At 53.0% G+C, this 19,553-nt stretch overlaps 1 protein-coding gene across 2 annotated transcripts in view; it reads right to left on the bottom strand.

The window, feature by feature from the left end:
* DLGAP3 (DLG associated protein 3) overlaps positions 1–17,657 on the bottom strand; it is a 61,808-nt gene extending 44,151 nt beyond the window's left edge. Inside the window, exons 1-2 of one of the 2 annotated variants that reach the window (XM_025289141.2) lie at positions 13,856–14,000; positions 13,511–13,619 (exon numbers count right to left, since the gene is read on the bottom strand). The gene's annotated coding sequence lies outside the window, so the exon portion shown is untranslated. Of the gene's footprint in view, positions 1–13,510; positions 13,620–13,855; positions 14,001–17,588 lie in introns of those variants that run through there. The other variant, XM_025289139.2, reaches the window with a different exon arrangement.
* Positions 17,658–19,553: the final 1,896 nt, after the last annotated feature.

The raw sequence follows: 19,553 nt of genomic DNA, 5'->3' as shown, positions 1-19,553 counted from the left end.
CCAAACTGATTAAACACCATTCTGAAGGAACGCAGTAATGGATTTGTTTTTTTAAAAAAGGGAAACACAAAACTAAGAACCTCACACATACCACACTCTTCAGAGGTAACCAGAGTGTGGTTTAGCCCTTTCCCCTGTGTGGTGAGTACTGAATTTGTCCCAAGTCCAAGGTCAAACAAGTAGAGAATAGAGGAGGCTCCCTGAAGCCCTCAGACAACTCTGGGTGCTGGTGTTACTTTCCCCCGTTATATGGCACCAAGGCATCTACCTACTTCCCCAGGACACAGCGAGCTGCCCAGGGGGTGAACCTCTGGGCCCAGGGAAGCAGCCACTCTTGCGATTGCCTGTGGCTGGCTGGGAAATAGGCGGGTGAAGGAGGCTAGGAGGGTGCCATGTGTGACACATTCTCTGATGCAACTCACATCTTTCTGGGATTGGAAGAAGTGGCACACATGCCGTCACCAAGAAATTACCCAATTTAGCACCAACTACACAATCCAGCAATTAGTTTCTTAAACCGGAACTTGCTGGGGCTGCCAGGCTGGCGGGGTTGTTGTTACAAATCTCACTGGGAAACCAGCTGTGTAATTCGCCAGGAGGTTGTCACTGCCCCAAGCAATTACCTTCCAGAAAAAGAATGGAAAATGGAGGAAGGAAAAGGGCTGCAGAGGAAAAGAGTCACGGTGCTTTCTTTTCCTCTCCCCCAGGGCCCTGCTTGGTCAAGCCAGCTGATTTTCCTTTCTTGAGACCTAGGTGACTCCCAGATTTCCTGCATCAAAGTAGTTCCTGGTATAGCCTCTGCTGTCAGACTCTCTGGGCTCAAATCCCTTTCCATTCACTCACTAGCTGTATGTACCTGGGCAGATGGTTCGCCTCGCTCAGCCTATTTTCTCTTTGTACAATTAGAGTTATCAGAAAGCTATGAAGGCTGTGAGGGTCAACCAGGTAAAGCATATAATACTGTGCCTGGCACATGGTGAATCCTCGATAAAGGAGCAATAGGTATTTGTATTTTCATTTTTTAAACTTCCTCCATGGGTTTACAGTGTGACCTTGAGCAGGTCACTTAATCTCTCTGGGACAACTGTATAAGACCAAAAGTATTCTACAGGAAAAAAAAAAAAAACCAGTTCTGAGACTTCCCTGGTGGTCCAGTGACTAAGATTCCTCACTTCCAGTGTAGGTGGCCCAGGCTCAATCCCTGGCCAGGGAACTAGATCCCACATGCCACAATTAAGAGTTCCCATGCTGCAACTAAAAAAGCTCTGCATGCTGCAAGTGAGACCTCGTGCAGTCAAATAATTAAATACATATTAAAAAAAAAAAGAAAAAGGCAGTTCTTACTCAAAATCATCCACACCTGCGCCCTCAAGGATCAAGGAGCCTTTGACAAAGGCCAGTGTCTCAGAGGTGAACACAAAGTGATGATTTGGGTTAAAGATTTCAAAAAAGCAAGTATTAACTGCCTTCCCCCAAGAAACCGTCTGGAAGAGGTACACACTGGACATGATGGTCCAGATGGCAGCAAAGGGTACGGTTGCTCTCTGGCTGGGGATCAGCCTTCTCTAGTCCCCTCACACTGAGCCTCTGAGGTCATCCCCATACCAGTTCCAATACAGCAGAACTTATAACAACTTAGGCCTGGAACTCATCTCGCTGCTGTAGGCCTGGGCTCCTCCATGGCTGTGGGTGGAGGACCTCAGAACTTCAGGCTTTCTTCTCCTTCCCTGGGTCAGCCTAACCAGAGTGGCCAGGATTCTACCTCAGTTTCCCTTTCCAGTCCTCCTCCACCCCCTATCCTGACAGCAGCTTGGAGGCTGAGGCTGTTTTGTCCACTGTGAAGGGGCCAGCTACTGGGGAGCCCTGACACAGAGCCTCTGACCTGTACCCCATGCTCAGTGATGGGCCTTCCTCCTCTGGCCCCCCACCTTCTCCTGCATCCAGGGCTGTCTGAGCCCCCTTGACCATTTCAGCACTGGCTTTGTTCCGCTCTCTTGGGCAGGATCTCTGCCGCTGGGCTGGTTTCCTGGCCCCTGGCCTCTCTTCACCTCACTCCCCAGATTTGTCACTGAAGACTCAGCATGGCTTCTGCCCAACCTCCACCCTTTGGACCCGAGAAAAACGTTCTCTTCCCCTCACTGCCCCAAAAAGTGGAAAGAAGGAAGGGTGAACAGAATAAGAGGGAGGGTTGGGATCTTTTTCATTCACTTTTATTACTTTATTTAATGAACTCCTCCTGGGGGTTTAGGGTAGGAATTTTACAGAAAATGGGCTTACTGCTCCAAAACACTCGTGACACAGGAAGATCCAAAGGCTAAATCCATCTCCTGACCCATAGGACGGTGCTCAGCCTGTGAATAACCCATACTACCTATAATCTCTTTGAAAATCCCACCTCAGGGGGCTTTATACTTGATGTTCTCTCTGCTGGAACACTCTGCCCCAGATATTCCCATGGCTTCCTCTGTCTGATCTTTCAGGTCTCAGCTCAGAGAAGCCTTCCCTGACCACTCACTAGCTGAAGTCGAGCTCCCTCCCCCAGGAATGCTCTACATCACCTGTTTTCATTGCCTTCATAGGGCTATCGCTCTTTGAAATTATTTTCTTTACCTAGCCCATGTTTATAGTATGTCTCCCCATAGCAGAATATAAGCCCCAGGGGGGCAGGGACTTTGTCTGTCACGTGCTGTGGTACTCTGAGTGTCTAGAACAATGCCTGGCATGAACAGGTGTTCAGAAAGTATCAAGTGTATGGCTGCATGTCTTCACTTTCCACTCTACTCCTGTGCCCAACAGCCCACAGACAGGACCTCCCCTCCTTTCCCCTAAGGGCTCTGGAGAGCCTCTGGAGGGTGTGGTATTAGAAATCCCACCACCAAACCCAGCCCTGCTCATCATGTTTATCTAGCCCCTCTCAACTAGCAGGTAAGGATAGTCCTTTTTCAGCCACGTCTGGGGCTCTCCAGATGTGCCCCCTTTGCCTTCAAGGAAGGCAGTGAGGGGGAAGAGGAGGGGAATCTCCCAGCCCCAAATAGCTCTCTTCCTCCAGACAATCTGGGCTCCAGCTCCTCTCCCAGCAGAAGCCATGTGGCCAAGAGGTGCCAGAAGCAAAGTTCAGGCTTTTTCAGGGCTGTCAAAGGCAATAAGCGATACAGTTCAGGCTGCTCAGTCTCACGCCTCACCCAATAGCCGCAGCCACGGTCAACTGCTTCAGGCCCATTCTTCCCTTTTTGTCAACTGATCAGTCCTCAGGAGGGTCTGCCTGCCCATGCTCCCCCTTCTACCTGCCTGTTTTGGGGAAGACATCCCAGTCCACCACTGAGAGACAGACCACCCGGATTAGAATCCTACAGGACCCTGGTCAGGGATAGCTAGCGAGAGAGCCTGTGGGTCCTGGGCCTCCAGGGTCCACCGGTTACTAGACGTGAAGCCTTAAGGAAGTCTCTGGACCTCTCCCTCTAGTTCAGTGTCTTCACTTTTCAAATGGGAGCAAGCATAGGTCCCTTCTCACCACGATGTCATGAGTATTAAGGTCATGCAGGTAAAACAGCACAGCGCTGAGAGTTAGCTCCTGACAACGAGGGAGAAACTGTGAGAACCAGTGAGATCTGGAAGCAGGGCCTTTGAGAGGATTTCTCAGCCTCTGGCAGAGGCTGGAGCCACACCTGACTCAGATCTGGATCAGGGGTCCACAACTGAAAACTCACTTGTTCATGTTTCACCCAGGACCTTCTGTTTGCCTGGGTTCTTTTTGAAGACCTCCCACCCCTGGAGATGCTGAAGACAGCAGAGCAGCCCCAGTGGTCAAAGATGATGGCATCTGAGGGAACTAGAGGCCCTTGATCTGTAGACCCCAGCAACCCCTGCAGCCAGGGCTAGGTCTCTCTTCCAGCTCCAAGGATCTGGGAGGGCAAGTCCAGAGTGACGTTTTGCTGGGTATTGCGAAGACAATCATCTGCTTCCAACCATTTTCTCTCAGCCTACCTGCATGACCACGGGTCTCAATTCTGTCATCTGTAAAGCAGGACTAACAAAACCTACCTCCTAAGTTGCAGCAATGAGTACCCAAGTTGATCTGTCCAAGGCAACTAGCACATATGTTTCCACATGTTGGCTACTTCTGACTTCAGCACCTTAGTGTCTTCTTTTATTTGTATGTGTTTGGTGGGACTTGGGCTGTTGCTGCCCTGGGCTCCAGAATGCTGCCAGCCTTGAGCCTGTTATCAGAAAACAACAGGCAGAATCCCCAGTCTATGGCAAGGGTCCACTGGGCAGCAGTTTCTCAGCCAGGTCAGGCCTGTGGCCTGTCCTGCTCCCTGGCCCACGGGTCTTGTTCCCTCACGAAGCCTGCCTCCTGGGCTGGCACACTGCCCTGCAGGCTCTCTATATGAGTTGGGATAGGGGCTGCCTGCTGTCTCCTCCAGGCCTCTCCCACAGAGGATTCAAGCACAGAGCTGGGTCCCATGAGGGCTGGCTGGTTGGTTAACAGCCAGGTTCATGAGGTGGCACCTCTCACTCCTCAGCTCTGCCTGGTCCTCCCCCAGCATCCAGGGTATCTTAACCCCTGCTCTCTTCTCTAGATTTCTGGGCTTAGCAGGAGCCAGGACCACAACAGGAGAGAGAATGGGGAGACGAGTCAGCATAGACTGTAGGATTCTTCCATATGGAAAGCCTGTCCCTCTACCTTTGCCTCTGATGCAGTTCAGGCACCCTCTCTTCCAAGAAACCTCACCTAAGCTTGCCCACCTCATCAACCCCAGGGCATAGCAGTTGCTACCTTCTCTAAGGTCCTATACTTCAACACAGTAGGATAAAAATGTGTTTGCAGGGTGTGAGCTCCTTAAAAACCAGGATCCATCTGCTTTATCTCTGTATAAACAAAATCTGGCATAGACTAGATGCTCAATAAGTTCAGGTTAGTAACTGAGCCATTGAGAAGTAGTACCCATCTGCTGGGGCATAGAAATAGAGTGAGAAATGGGAGAAAGCATGAGGGAAATGACTCCCTGCAGCTGGACCAGAACTCTGCAGCAGGCAGGGCTGGTCCAGTATGATGTGGGTTTCCTGAAGAGCTGGGAGTATCCTGTCCAGGGAGGCATATAGGCGGAGATTGGAGAACCACCTTGGAGGATGGTATAGGATGCACTGAAGCACAGAACACATTTCAGACCACACAACCTCTGGCACCTTTCAACTCCAAAGCCTAAGGCTCAGCTCACTGAATGTCTACAACTGAGCAGGCACCGTGTCAAGTGCTGAGTGTACTTTTTTGTGTAGTCCTCAAAACCATCCTTTGCAGTAGGTGCCATTATTACTCCCATTTTACAGATGAGGAGATTGAGGCTGAGAAATGTAAAAATTGCCCAAAGTTACACAGGTGGTAGAGGATTTGAATATGGATCTGGTCCTGGCCTGACACTCTCAACCACTAGAAGATCAAGCCCTGGCACGTCTGAAGGAGCATCTCTCTGACCAAACTGGTCTGATGAGATCACCAAGTGGACTCCCAGTGTGCCCTGACTCATCACTCAGCCTCAGGAAATCTCCACCCTCGCCATCCCTCCCCTTGCACATGGGCATCCATGGCCCCAAGAATGTTTATTCACAATTTAACATGTGTGTTCTCCAGAGGCAGCTTACACAGCCACGCAGACTCATCCAACACAACTCACATGGCATTTGTCCTCAAATAACTAGTCATTGTCACATAATGTGCACACATACATACAGACTTGTTCCCACAGGGGTTCACACATGTGCATTTTCATCCAAAGGACATGGATGCTTGTGCACACGGAAGCTTCACAGACACAAAACCTCACATACATGTTCACGTTTATCCCCATACAACATACCCATGTTCATCTCACATCGCTTAAGCACCCACGTCTGCTCAATGTCATACATCAAATCCTCCCCCAACAAGAACTTTATCCATTGTTCCCAGATCTAATACTGGGCCCAGGTGAGCAATGATGCTGCCTCCCTCTGGGGTTGGCCAGGCAGCCCTAAGATGGGGAGATGGCTCAGCCTGCCTGTGATGGATGGAATTAATCTACTGAGCTGGAGAAACTAAATAATTAAATCCCTAATCACCCCCCAAGCCGGCCCAAGCCAATATAGCTGAGGGAGGGAGGGGGCTCTCAGGCCCAGACCAATATCCTAGAGAGGAGGAGGGGCTTGGGAAGAGAGGCCTAAACAGAACCCTCTAGGAGGGTTCTTTGGAAGGCAGACAAGCAGCCATGGTTCTCCAGGGCTGCCAGCCCTCCCTTTACATGTGAAAATGGAGCAGCTTGGGAAGATGGCCCACCAGCACCCACTCATACAGAATGAGAGGGGGGTACGACCTTCTCCCACCAGCCCCGGAGCCCTTCCTGTCTCTCCAGGGTGTGGATCTTAGGAGAGTGAGGGGATGGGGGACAGAACATTCAAAGTGCCCAGTACCACCGTCATCCATGGTGATCGACTGCCCAAAGGGGCACTGATGCAGAATCAGTCAGGCCCCGGCCACCCCTGGAACAGGCCCTTCCCCAGCCTGGCGTAGAGGGCGGGGAAGGGCCCTCCACACAGGTGCGGCCTGCTTCCCTCAGGAAGAGGGGCCAGCACGTGACTAACAGGCTGAGGAAGGAGCAGAGGCCTGGGCAGGGGGGCTCAGGGAACGAGCCTGGGAACAGGCCCCAGTCTGATTGGCTGAAAAGTGGGTCATTTTCCTTTTGAAAAATAGGGAGAAAATGGAGAAGTAGGTCGGGCTCTCATCCCCTCAGCCCCAGGCACCATCCCTTGTGGGGTGGGGCGAGAAGGAGAGGTCGGCACCTGCCAAAGCCCCCCCTCCCCCCCAGGACCCCACTGGGGCCCCCGGTACAGGAGGCCAAGGTCATCATCACTCAGGACGCCCAAGGACATGCATCCTCTGAAGCCAGGCCGGGAGCACAAGTCTCACCCTACGCTGGGGGCCCTGGGTCCAACTGGAGGGGTGGGGGGACGCTCAGGCACGCAGGACCTAGAGGAGCCCCCTCCCATCCTCCTGTCTGTGTGGTGTCTCCTTGCCTCTCTTCTCCCTTTCTTCAACGTCCACGTGGGCAGAGTCGTTGCCATGACACCGCGGGCAGGTGGGCGGCTCTGGCGGCTGTCTCGGCCCAACCCCCATGCTCAGAGCCCAGGTGGGAGGGGAGCGGCGGCAGCGCCCCCGCCCCTGGTCCAGAGGCGAGCAGAGATTGGCAGAAGGCCCCTGTCACACACCCCAGAAGCCCGACGGGTCTCTAGCTCTTGGAAAGGAAGCAACCCAGATGCAGGCTTGGGGGTCTCGGGGAGGAGCTCTCAAAGAGGACTTGAAGCCTTCATCCCCGCCCATCCCCGGCCCCTAGGAGTCAGGGGGCGGCGCCGGAGGGGCTGCCCCACGGCTCCCACCTCTTCCTCCGTTTCTCACCCGCCGGCCTCCAAGCTTCCCCCAGGTACTAAGTTTCCGTCGCTTCACCCTAGACGCTGAATGGGCCTGCCTGAGGGCTAACCTCAGTGCCTCTTTCTGCAACCGAAGCTCAAGTCTCCGTGCTCTCTCCTTAGGGAGGAAATCAGACCAAGCTGAGACTCTCAGAGAGACTCCTCCCCTACCACCAAACCCCCAGTCTGTCCTAGAAATTGGCTCTCCATTCCTTGGGTGTCCCCATATCCCTGAACTCGCACACCCTGGGGCAGGTGGGAACCACTCACTCCGAAATCCATACTTGCGGTCACGGCAGCCACCCTACTAGGAAAAAGGACCAGAGAGGAGCAGGGAGAGGAGGAGGGGCGGGGAAAGACGGGGGCCACCCAGTGGATGGCCTCTGAGGATGCTGTCCTGCCTCCCACCACATCTGGCCTCAGGAAGTCTGGGCCCAGCCAAAGGTCGCTGCCTCTGAGCACCCCTCTCAGGGTCCACGTGCCTCCCCCACTTGTCTCTAAGTCTCTGTGACTCTGATGTCTGAAGACCCTTTCCCCTGCTCAGGACCCAGGACCCTACCCTTGTTTGCTGAGGCAGAAGCCCTGCTGCTGCTGCTGCTGCTGCTGCTGCTAAGTCGCTTCAGTCGTGTCGGACTCTGTGCGACCCCATAGACGGCAGAACCTGCCTGGCAGTCCTTTGAGCCTGGTTGACAGAGGCAGGCAGATGCGTGGAGAGCATCATCCAGGGTTAGCTGGAGGGTGTCCAGCTTGTCACTCAGGGCTCATGGCATCCATACCATATTAACATATTAAGACATTTTTACTTTCCTCCTTAGCTTTCTTTGACTACGACGGTAGATATGACTGCCTAAACTATAATACGTGCGCACACGTGGGTCTATGTGTGCGTGTGCATGCATGCGTGTGTCATGTATACTGTGTCTCCCTTTCACCACCTCCACTCCTGATGTTCCCCATCAGGCTGCCCTCATCCTAAATTTCCACCAAAGCTCTTCCAGCGGGTTCCTAACTGGTCTCCCCACCTTGTATCTCGGCCCGGCCCGATCCACTCTCCTCACTGCCTGCCACTGTGATGTACCTAAGATCTGTGTGTAGTGGGTGCCTCTGAGCCAGGCACTTCTCAGAACACAGTGGGTGCCGGAGCAACACCAGATCTCTTCATGCTCCATTCTCATGAAGTTTATATCCTAGTGGAAAAGGAGATGCTGAGCAAATGCATGAAATAATGGAGGTGGTAAGTGCTGAAATTTTTTTCTTGAGGTGAGAGGACAGCATGACAAGGGGGCTATTTAAGATAGACTGTGGGGGAGGCCTCTCCAAAAAAGTGACTTTTGAGCGAAGATTTGAATCAAATGAAGGAGTAAGTCACGCGGGTACCTGGGGGGAGAGCGCTTCAGGCAGAGGGGAAAGCAGCAGCCCTGAGATGAGGCTGTGCTCAGCTCAGCATCTTTGTGGAACCGAAAGGAAGCACTTGCAGGGAAGGAACTTGAAATCAGGGAGGTCACCGGAGGCTACTTTACACACAGCACTTCTGTCACTCAGGACCTACTAAGCAAGCACTCAGGATTTCACTCTGAGTGAGATGGAAAGCCATGGGAAAGGCATGATTCTGCTTCCCCACTGGCTCAGATGGTGAAGAATCTGCCTGCAATGCAGGAGACCTGGGTTCAATCCCTGGGTCAGGAAGATCCCCTGGAGAAGGGAATAGCTATCCACTCCAGTATTCTCACCTGGAGAAGTCCATGGACAGAGGAGCCTGGCGGGCTACAGTCTATGGGGTCGTAAAGAATCCAACATGACTGAGCAACTAACACTATCTTAGGCTGGCTGCTTTCATGGGAAAGCTCTCTGGAGGAGGGGCTGGCAAGGGAGGAGGTAGGGAGACCAGTTGAGACATTTCCTGTCACTGAAACACCTTTTCCTAAAGTTGCCCACCTGGTGAATAGCTGTTCAAGCCTTGGCTCAATGGCCTCCTCTTCTATGGATGCTTTACTGAGGCCCTCCCTTTCGCACTCCGGAACTGACCAAGCCCTCCCCAGACTGCCCCCGCTCCTTAGCCCCCATGAATACATCTGTCCTCCTGCTTTCCTGAACACTCTCCTTTCTTGGATCCAGGTCTAGACTGTAAGTTACCTGAGGTCGAGGACCATTCCCAGTACATGGCTCAACACAGGTATGAGATAAACACTGGCTGAATGAATGCATGAATGTGAGGCACATGTGATAGAAGAGGGACTCTTCGTAAGCTGTGGTTAACCTGGGTGAGTGAGGCCATGGGTTGCCATCGGGCCAATGTTAGGACACACATGCACGTCAATTTGCTTCAATCATGCTTTACTGTTTGCGACCCATGGACTGTAGCCCACCAGGCTCCTCTGTCCATGGTATTCCCCAGGCAAGAATACTGAAGTAGGTTGCCATGCCCTTGGCCAGGGCATCTTCCTGACCCCGGGATCGAACCTGCATCTTAAGTCACCTGAATTCTTTACTACTAGCACTACCTGGGAAGCCCAGTTTTAGCAAATGCCTACATATTTAGTAAGTGCATACATATTTTGCATACTCTGTCTATATACATATGAGCATTAGCATGTATGTTTACATCAACAAATCCCTCTTTTGGTAGGTATATTCCTGTAGATTTTTTCATATGTACACATTAGAAAGTGCATTTATGTTGAGTTATGCATATTAAGGCAAAGACAAGTGATGTACACATATCCATCTACACAAACACATGTACACGTGTGCACAGGCTGATACACACACGTGGACCTCCATAAAATCCCTGCCCCTTTCATCCACTGAGCCCAGACTGTCCTGTTTGATTCTTGAAACCTCAGTAGTAATGTTCACGTTCAAGTTCTCAAACTCTTCCCCCATATACACTCCTGGGCACCATAGCATTTGATCAGCCTTGAGCTCAGCTCCCTTACTCAGCTGTCCCCAAGGCCTAAACAGGTTTCTCCTCTGCAAACTTCCTTCATACGGATGGTGGTGGGGAAGAGTGAGGCCCCATGAAAGATAATTTGAGAGACCTCAAGGAGCCTGATTTTTGGAGAAGAGCTACAGGCATCAGAGTGGATCGAGTTCAAGCCTGTGTGAAAACAACTTTTGAACGGCCCCAGTGTTCAGTCAGAATCTCTCTCTTTCATCCTTTCTGTCACATCTATTCACGCGGATGACAACTTACATACATATATTCATATGCTGTTAATTCATGTGCTGCCACGTACATGCTCACGTGCACACTTACACTGACATATACATACGGTTGATTGAGCACCCCACCCCCACAGGTTTAATTAGGTAATTGCCTTTATAGTCACATGTATACCCTGATGCATACATAGACTCCTACATATCTATACACATGTGTCTATGCAAACTCACAAATGTGTTTGTACACATTCATACAGCACTCTCACACTTATGTATGGACATATACGCAGTCACATACACACTCACAGGCAAAAATACACATGCACAGGCACCGGAAGAGCAGAGACACCCAGCCTCTCCTCTGGCTTTTCTATCCCATGCACAAAGCCGGAAGTCCATCTTCTCTCCAAGTGACACCACAAGCTTGCATTTGCTCTCTCCTCTTGCCAGTCTCCCAGTTCTTTCTGGAAAGTTGTTCCCATTATCAATAAGATATGCCCCACTCCTGGACATACTCCATTTCTACCCACTCACAGAAAAAAAAAAATGTCATTCCAAAAAAGGGCTTTGTTATCCCTTGTCTCATGCCTGGAATAATCAGTATTTCCACAGACAACCTGGGAGGCAGGGAACATGAAGCAAGTGCACCTCAGACTAGGAGCACCTTTTTCTACCCAAAAGGCAGCCCTCACTCCCATATATCTAAAACTTTTTAATTCTAAAAGGAGAAATGAAGGGAAAGTATTAAGGCTAGGGTTCTTCCTCCCAGCCCCTCTGGGTATGGTCCACAGCTCCCAGATTCCAAAACAGCTTTTGAGGCAGAGAAAAGAACAGTACAAACATTGTCTCTGGGCACTAAAACTTCTTGGGATACCTCTCTTCTTCCCTAGAGGGCAGCTTCATGATGTCCGGTGAAACCCTCCCACCCCTGGAGGCTTAAAAATGTAAAGAATGGGGGTAACGTGGGCTCACAAGACTAAAAGAAGCAACTATTTAGAGAGCAGGAGCTGGTTAGGGAGCAGGGAAGCAAACTGAAGACCCCTCCCAGCAGGAAAGCAGCTGCTGGAACACTAGATCCTGAATGTAGCAAGACTCTCCAAGGGGCCGGGGAGAAGGGGGTGGACATCCAACGTTCCATGTGGGGGTGGAGGGGTGACTGCTTCAGGCAGTAGCAGCAGCTCCAAAGTAAAGTCTTATCAAAGCTGTTATGTAACCAAGAGAGCTGAGTAGAGCACAAACACCTCCCCTCCCCAAACAGGCACCCACACCCACACCCACCACCTCCCAGCACCCACAGCACAGGAAAACTCAGCTCCTCCCAAGCAACCAGAGAAGAATCATCTTGACGAGTTACAGGAAAAACATGATGGGTGAGGGGCTCCTTATTAACCAGAAGTCACATCTGGAAAGGTTAGAACTGGTTCCGTTTGGGGTCCCTAACTGCCTCCCCTTTTTTCTTGAACTCCCTGCCACACCCATTTTTTGCCCAGCATCCAGAAACTTTCTCCTTCCTCTCCCCTCAAGAAGGACGCCATTTGAATATTTGATTGTTCTCCTGGGGATGGGAGGTGAAGCTGACATCATCCACTCTTGCCTGTTGTTCCCCCCCAGTCTCATCTGCATGTCCTGACATTTGGCTCTCATCCCCCTGGGATGACAAGAGAAGGGACCCAGAGAAATAAATCCTTGCTCTATTCCCTTCAGATTTATAAAAATGGAGCATAAGCACCCAGAAAACTGAGATGATCCTGACCCTAAGTTAGTGGGGAAAAGATTTACAAAGAAGATGAGGATTGAAATCCAGAACCCCAATCCCCCAATTTGAGTAGTTTTTTTCTCCCCCATATTTTCCTCTTTTCCCATTGCCCCATCGCTAGTAGCCTCCTCCTTCTCTGCTCCATGGCACTGAACAACCCCACCCACTCCTTGAGTCCTTTGCTTGGAAACCTTCCTCCCCAACAAAAGTCTCCCTCAAATGCTGCTCTGAGCTGTGGCTGGGCTGGGCAAAACATGAGACAGTCTTGCAGAGTATTTCACTGCCTCTTTCCTGAATTCAAAAGTATGATGGGCAGGGGTATGCTACATGGTATAATTACCCAGAACTCCTGAGCTCTACCCAACCCAGGCCTAAACCGGCAAAACCTGAACCCTCTTAATTCAGATCTGCCTTGAGCCTGAACTTCTGGGACCCAGTAGGAGAAAGGCTGATGCCAGTACCCCCAAGCTTATTGCACTAAAAACTATCCAGGAGAAGAGAGCTCACAGCAGAAACATCATCATCTATCCATACCCGCACACTAACCATATGGTAGTTTTAGAAAGGGGAGGAGGAACTGAAACAGGAAAAGAGGGGTCCCTTTCCCAAATACTATTAAGAACAGTGAGGCCTGAGGCCAGAGGAAGGACCCCAAAATCTATCTGTCCATCCAAGGGCTCTGTCCTTGGAAAGTGGGTCATTTGGAAGAATTTTTCTAGTGAGCCCTGAACTCTGCCCATCACCGGTCCCCCAGTGCAGCCCCATTCAATACTCAGGACAGTTCCAAAGCAGCAAATCCTACCGAATCAAATTCAGCACCTGGGACAGCTCCCAGCCACTCTGGCCCCATTGCCAGAAAGGCAGGATGCCAGAAACGAAAGGCTTACCCCACTATACACCCTCTTTAGTACAGAAGCCCCTCTCCCATGCCCCTCCCACACTCGCTCCCATCCACCGGAGGCACCTGGTACTCCTCCTTTCTCTCTGTGTCCAAAGAAAGAAAAGAAACCCAGACACGAGACTTCCCTGAGTGAGCCTAGAGAGAGGACCCCACCCACCTCCTTTCAGCCCTGAGCCTCTCAACGCCACTCACAGCTGGTTCTAAAACCACTTTCCTTCTCAACCACCACCCCAAAAAATAAAAGAAATACTCACGTGGGGGCTCCCGGCCCTGCAGGCAGATGTGGTGGGGGGAGGCAGAGACAGGTAGCTCCCCACACCCTGTTCTGAGCCCCCTTTCTGAAAGAGCCAGCTCCCATCTGGACTGGGGGGAGGAAAGATATGTGGAAGCACTGAATGAGGGGAGGGGAGAAGGAAGAGGGGAGGAGGCAAGAGCGGGGGACTGCAGGGTGGGGATGTCGGGATAGGGGCGAGGGAATCCTTTTTAATTTCATTCTCTCCCCATGTCTACATCAGCCCTGCAGGCTCAGCTCTTTAATATTTACACACAGGAAGAGGAGAGGATGAGAAAGAACAGAGAGTGAGGAGGGCAGGGGATACCTGAGCTCAAAGGGGATAGAGGCAGGAGCCTTGGAGAGCTGGGTGCTCACACCATCCCCAGGTCATTTCCATTCTGAGCTCTTGACTGGAAGGAAGAAGGAACTCTGGGACCATTCTGTCCCTTTGTTAACAAGACACTTTGAAACAGCATCAGAAAAAGATCAGATCCCCACCCACATACCTGGACACCCCCACAAACCCAGATTTCTTGGGTGCCTTATGTTCAGATGGTAGAGGCAGTATTCATGCACAAGCATGTTCTGATGCTTGGAGGCATGTTTGCATGTGGGCTGCTGTGTAAAGGCACATGAACATGTCAGCTAGCATGTACAGGTTTCTACAAGTATGTTTTCAGGATATGCACATGTAACAGCCCCTGCAATCATATGCAAACTTATATAATCATATGTGTAAACCAGTCCCCAAGCAACCTCCCCACAGCTCCCCAGCTACAGTCCCAAGGACAAGGCCACCCACCTCCCCAGACTCCCTTATTCACAGGCCCCTCCCTCAAAGCCTCACTTTTTCTTTCTGTGACATGGGGAGAAGGGATGGTGGGAAGGCATGCTGCATTTGAGCCCAGGGACTTGACAAGTTATTAGCAACGATGAGCTGGCAGCTCGTTACCATAACGATGTTGCCACCACCTCACCCCAGCTCAAACCCAGACTCCCCAGACAGCAGGAGGCCCGCTGAGCCAGCAGCCTTCAGACTGGGGGGTTGTGGGGGGAAGAGGGAATCAAGACATAGCGCTTGTAGAGTGGAGGGTACGCAGCTGTTCTTCCACCCCCCACTGAGAGACAAAGCTTTGAATCTACCAAGTGGGAATGACATCAGACTCTGGAAAGGTTTCCTGACCATGGGGCTGGTAAGATACTGGAAGGGGTCTGTAGAAGCCCCTCTAGACAAAAGCTTCTGTTGTCATTTGCTCCTCTGTCCCCTCACTCAAAAGAATCTCTTCTACTGATCTTAGTAGATTACTATAAAAAACGAACAAATAGGAGGCTGTTCTATGAATTTTTATTTTCCCACCTATAAAATGAGAACACTTTTCTTTATCATTTACCCGAGACTCTGGGAAAGTTTAATCAGAAAGAGTTTAAGAGTAACCACAAACCCCTCCAAAATCAGACAGGCCCCAGAAGCTTCTCTACCTAACTGGAACCTATAAACCTATAAAGTAAGGAACTATCAGGCCAACAAAATGCATCAGAAACTGGATGGTATGAAGCAAAATGGAGCTCAGCCAGCCCAGGTTCCAACATCAACTGGAGAGAGATGATATGAGCTGCCAGGTAGCAGCCAGCTGCTGCCACAGAAGAAAGTCTGGGAGTCTGGCCTGCAGCAGTTTCAGCCCCTCACTGGCAAGAATTAAGAGATGCCATGGCCTACCTCAGTGGTGGGTATGGCTAGGAATCCCCATTCCCAGGAACATCTGTTAACTCCTTCTCTTTGGAAAGGGGTCCCAGGTCAAAGGGTCTATAGCCTTAGGGTTATTGAGTCTTTGCTTCTTTTCCCCAAATCCCCTCAGCTCTGTTTTAAGGAGCAAAAGGTGGGAGTGGGGGTTTCCAGGAATGGAAAGCAACATGGAAGTTTGGAAAGTTCCTGGGCTAAGATAGCTAGGAACCCACAAGTTTGCTCTGTGACCTTGGGCAAGTCCTCTCCCTTCTCTGGGCTTCAATCTCCTCACTTTGTAATTAAGAGATTGGACCAAGTCAATTCTAAGTTTCTTCCCCTGGCCATCATTCTGTAACTACATACAAGCTCACTCCTTGGACATGAGCCCCCTGGCATTAAATGCAGTGGGCACTGCCTGCCAGATCAGTGGGGCAGTGGGGGGTGGGGGATGCGGGGGTTGTATCTGAGGCTGTTCATCCTATGTTCGTGTTCCTTTTAGAAACACCTGCCACCCTAGCCCTCCCAGCTCCCTTTTTAGACCCTGATTCACTGCCAACTCACGAAGCCTCTCCCACCCCTCCCTCCTCTCTTCTCCCCCTCTCTCCCAGCTAGGCCTTGGCAGCTGGGTGCAGAAGTAGCCCCAGCACTCAGGGAATGCTGGGCAGAGGTGGAGGGCAGTGCCACCAGGGTCAGAGAGAGCACACCATGGAGTACCATTCTCTAACCTTGGCCCAACCCAGCTCTTTGGGTCAGCAAAAGACCCAGGTTGGAGTCTTTCTGAACCTCTAACTAGCAGTGTGTGATTGTGGGGAATGCAATTCAACTCTCAAGCCTCAACATCCTCATCTGTAAGTGGGCATTATATTAGGTTGAACGACATGAAATTGCTGTTTTTGTAGGTAAAAAGCAAAGACAGTTGAATATTGGTAATTTCATATAACTTAACCTGCCCTGCCTGTTTCCTGGGGCTGTTGGGAAGAAGAGAAAGAGTTGAGAGGGGAGCATTTTTCAAAAGCCCTGAACTGATACAAGGACATTGTCTCTTAAATTATTATTACTTCAGAGAGCTTTTGCACGGACCCACCTGGAGTCAGTGGTCTGAACCAATGACCCAGAACTTAGAAATTGAGGACTTGGAAGTCTAGAGGTAGCCACCTGCTCTGATGACTAAGAACAGGACAGAAGCCTCCACCTGGCCTCCTGAGCCCGTGGCACTAAAGGGCCCTTGGTGAAACATCACTGGGGTGACACAGGTTCCAGACCTCAAGAAGGAGAAGCACACACAGGCACATACACTCCAGCTGCACCCCCGCCCCACAACCCCCAGGGGCCTCAGTGTCCAACTAGAACACAACCAGTAGCATCACAGAGGGTAACCCCTGGGGTAGGTGAAGGTGGGAACCAAGGTGGAAAGTGCCATGCAGCTCTTGCCTGAGTGGGGTGAGGAGTCCTCGGGGAACGGGTTTGATCTGACCTCAGAAAAGTCCCATCTCTCTGTCCCATCCCCAGCACCTCACCAGGCATCCCCTGGGGGAGGAGGGGACAAAGCCTAGGTGTGCGTGATTTCGAATGAACCCAGCTCAGATACATTCTCACACAGCACGCACCCCCCAACCACACACACACACATTCACGCAGGCCACGGATACCCGAACCCACTCTCGGAAACAGTCACACCAGCACACACACATCCGTTCACATACACACTCAGAGGACCCCCCCCCCGACACACACGGTGACAACACACACACTCATTCACACACATGTTCACAGATACATACACGGGAACACCCTCCATACTCACACTGCATACACCCACGGACACGCACACACTCACCCACAATGACACACGCACACTCTCGCTGCATACACTCACTGGCACACACAGCCACCCACAGACCCACACGGTGACACACACGCTCATCACAGACACACAGTGACATGCACTCACACTCACACACCTGCAGAGGAAAACTTCTCTCCGGATCTCCCTGAAACCTCCACTTCCCCCCACCACCCTGCTGGCTACTCCCGCTCAGACCCAAGCCTCAGCCGGCCCGGGGCTGGGCCGGGGCTGGTGGCCCCGCGGCTCTCCCCAAGAGCCGGTCCCCGCTCCGCGTGGTCTCCCAGCCGTCCCTCTGGTCAGGCCCGCGGGCAGCCAGGCCCGGGCGGGGGCGGCGGAGGAAGCCAGCCTTCCCCCATCCCCGGACTGGGAGCCGAGGCCGCCGGAGCCCGGGGCGTGGGCGGCGCCGGGGCCGCAGCCAGGCCGAGGCTGGGGGGCGCTGCAGAGGGCGCGGCGCGCGCGGCCCGGTCCCCACCCCTCCCCGCGGCTTACCTGGCCCGGCTCGGGCTCCGGCCGGGTTACATGGTGCCGGCGGCCCGGGCCGGGGTCGCTGCGGCGGCGGCGGGCGGGCGGGCGGGCAGGGACGGGGCCCGGCACTGCGGAGCCCCCGGCGGAGGGGCCGCGCCGGCTGCGGAGCCCCGAGCGAGCGCCGAGCGGCAGCGGGCGCGGGAGCGGGAGGCGGCCAAGCCACGGAGGCTGGATTTCCCGGGGACCAGGAAGGGGAGGCGGGGGGATCCCGCCCGCGCGCTCCGCCCCCGCCCCCGCCCCCGCGCAGGGCTGCCGAGCCCGGAGCCGGCGAGAGGGAGTGGGCCGAGCTCCCCACCCCCGCACGGGACCCAGGAGGGCCGAGGTCGCCGCCAGCGGACGGCCGCCCGGGTCTCCGAGGAGCGCCCGCCTAGGGGAGGCTGAGCGACGGCGCTGGGAGGCCCAGGCAGGGGTGCGAATAAGCTCCCCCTCCCCGGGGACCACCGGGTCCGCGTCCGCTGGGGACCCAGGAACGGGCACACACAGTGTCACGGTCACGCACGGCCGCCTAGGCACAGGTCCGAAGCCCGGAGACGGGCGCTTGGGTAGAGAGTCACACAGCCTCCCAGACAGGGTCTCGCGCCCCACCGAGGCACAGTCCCACCCTGAATGTCACACAGTCCCCTGGGCGCATCCCTCTAGGAGACGCTTTTCGGGTTTCGCGGATGAGCTACCCGACTGCAGCTGCTGGCCGCAGGTCTAAGGGCCCCTCTTCAGCCCTGCGTCCCCGGCTGGGGCGCCGTGCCGGGCTCAGAGCCACAGACTGGATAGAGTCCCTCACCCACAGCCCAGGCAGCCCCACTGTGTGGAGGGAAAACCCCGCTCGACCTGCGGGCTTTGCCGGGGCCCCACCTGTGCCCACTGTGTCCGCCCACCTCTAGGCCCTGAGCCAGGGGTCGTGCCAAGGCGGAGGCGGGGTGGGGGAGGGAAAAGGGACGGTCCGGAGCACAGCCGGAGGCTGCAGAGCCGGGACTCGGGCTGCGGGAGCCAGGAGAGGCGGAGGAGAAAGGACTGCAGCAGTCTCTGGCTGGAATCCGTCTTGGCGCCCAGGGCGATGCTGTAATGGGGGGGAGGGGGCGCACTGGAGAAACCGCTTGGGGAGGGGCTGGCTCTGGGTTCTGATTTCCTGAGGTAGGTGTGACGGGAGCTCGGCCTCAGGCGCTGAAAGTTGGGGTGGAGAGTAGCGTGCATCCTTAAAGCCGTCTTCCCTCTTCCTTCGTCCACCTTTTCTGGTCTGGAAAGCTGGGACGGTGAGGAGTGGGTTTGGGAGGCTAGGGAGACTGACCATCCTCCTCTCTAGGAATAGACAGACCTTGGAATAGTTTTGATTCAATATCCACCCGACAACCTTCTCCCTGTACCTCTTTGGGGCCACTGGCTCTCCTTATATAAAGGGGGAAACTGAAGATAGAAGAAGTAGAAGTCACAGGCCCAAGTGAATTAAAACTGAGAGTCACACCCTTTCCCCTTTTCCCAAGATGTTTAAAGATGCCACATGACATAAAGTTCTGGTGGAAGATAGGCAGACTGGTCACCTGTCCTGCTGGCCGCAAGACCTAGTCAATCAAGAAGTTTCACCCTGAGCTAAGGTTGCAGAGAATTCCCAGCCCAGAGATCAGCCAAGACCAGATACCAGGGAAAATCAGATAGAAAGCTGATACTAGGAACCCACTTCAGAACTGCAAGAAGCATCTCACTTGCCATGAAGCATAAGAACAGCCTTCATGCAGGATGTTAAAAGGCACCGTCACGTTTTCTCAGGTTTTTTTTTAAATTATTATTATTTTATTTATTTATTTTTGACTGTGCAGGGTCTTCATTGCTGCCTGCAGGCTTTCTCTGGTTGCGGTGAGCATGATGCACAGGTGTCCCATTGCAGTGGCTTTTCTTATTTCGGAGCACAGGCTCTAGGGCGTGCAGGTCCAGTAGTTG

The sequence above is a fragment of the Bubalus bubalis genome, chromosome 6, assembly GCF_019923935.1.
Source record: "Bubalus bubalis isolate 160015118507 breed Murrah chromosome 6, NDDB_SH_1, whole genome shotgun sequence".
NCBI lineage: Eukaryota > Metazoa > Chordata > Mammalia > Artiodactyla > Bovidae > Bubalus > Bubalus bubalis.
The sequence above is the reverse complement of the archived record's forward strand: the minus strand, read 5'-3'. Positions and strand labels throughout refer to the sequence as shown.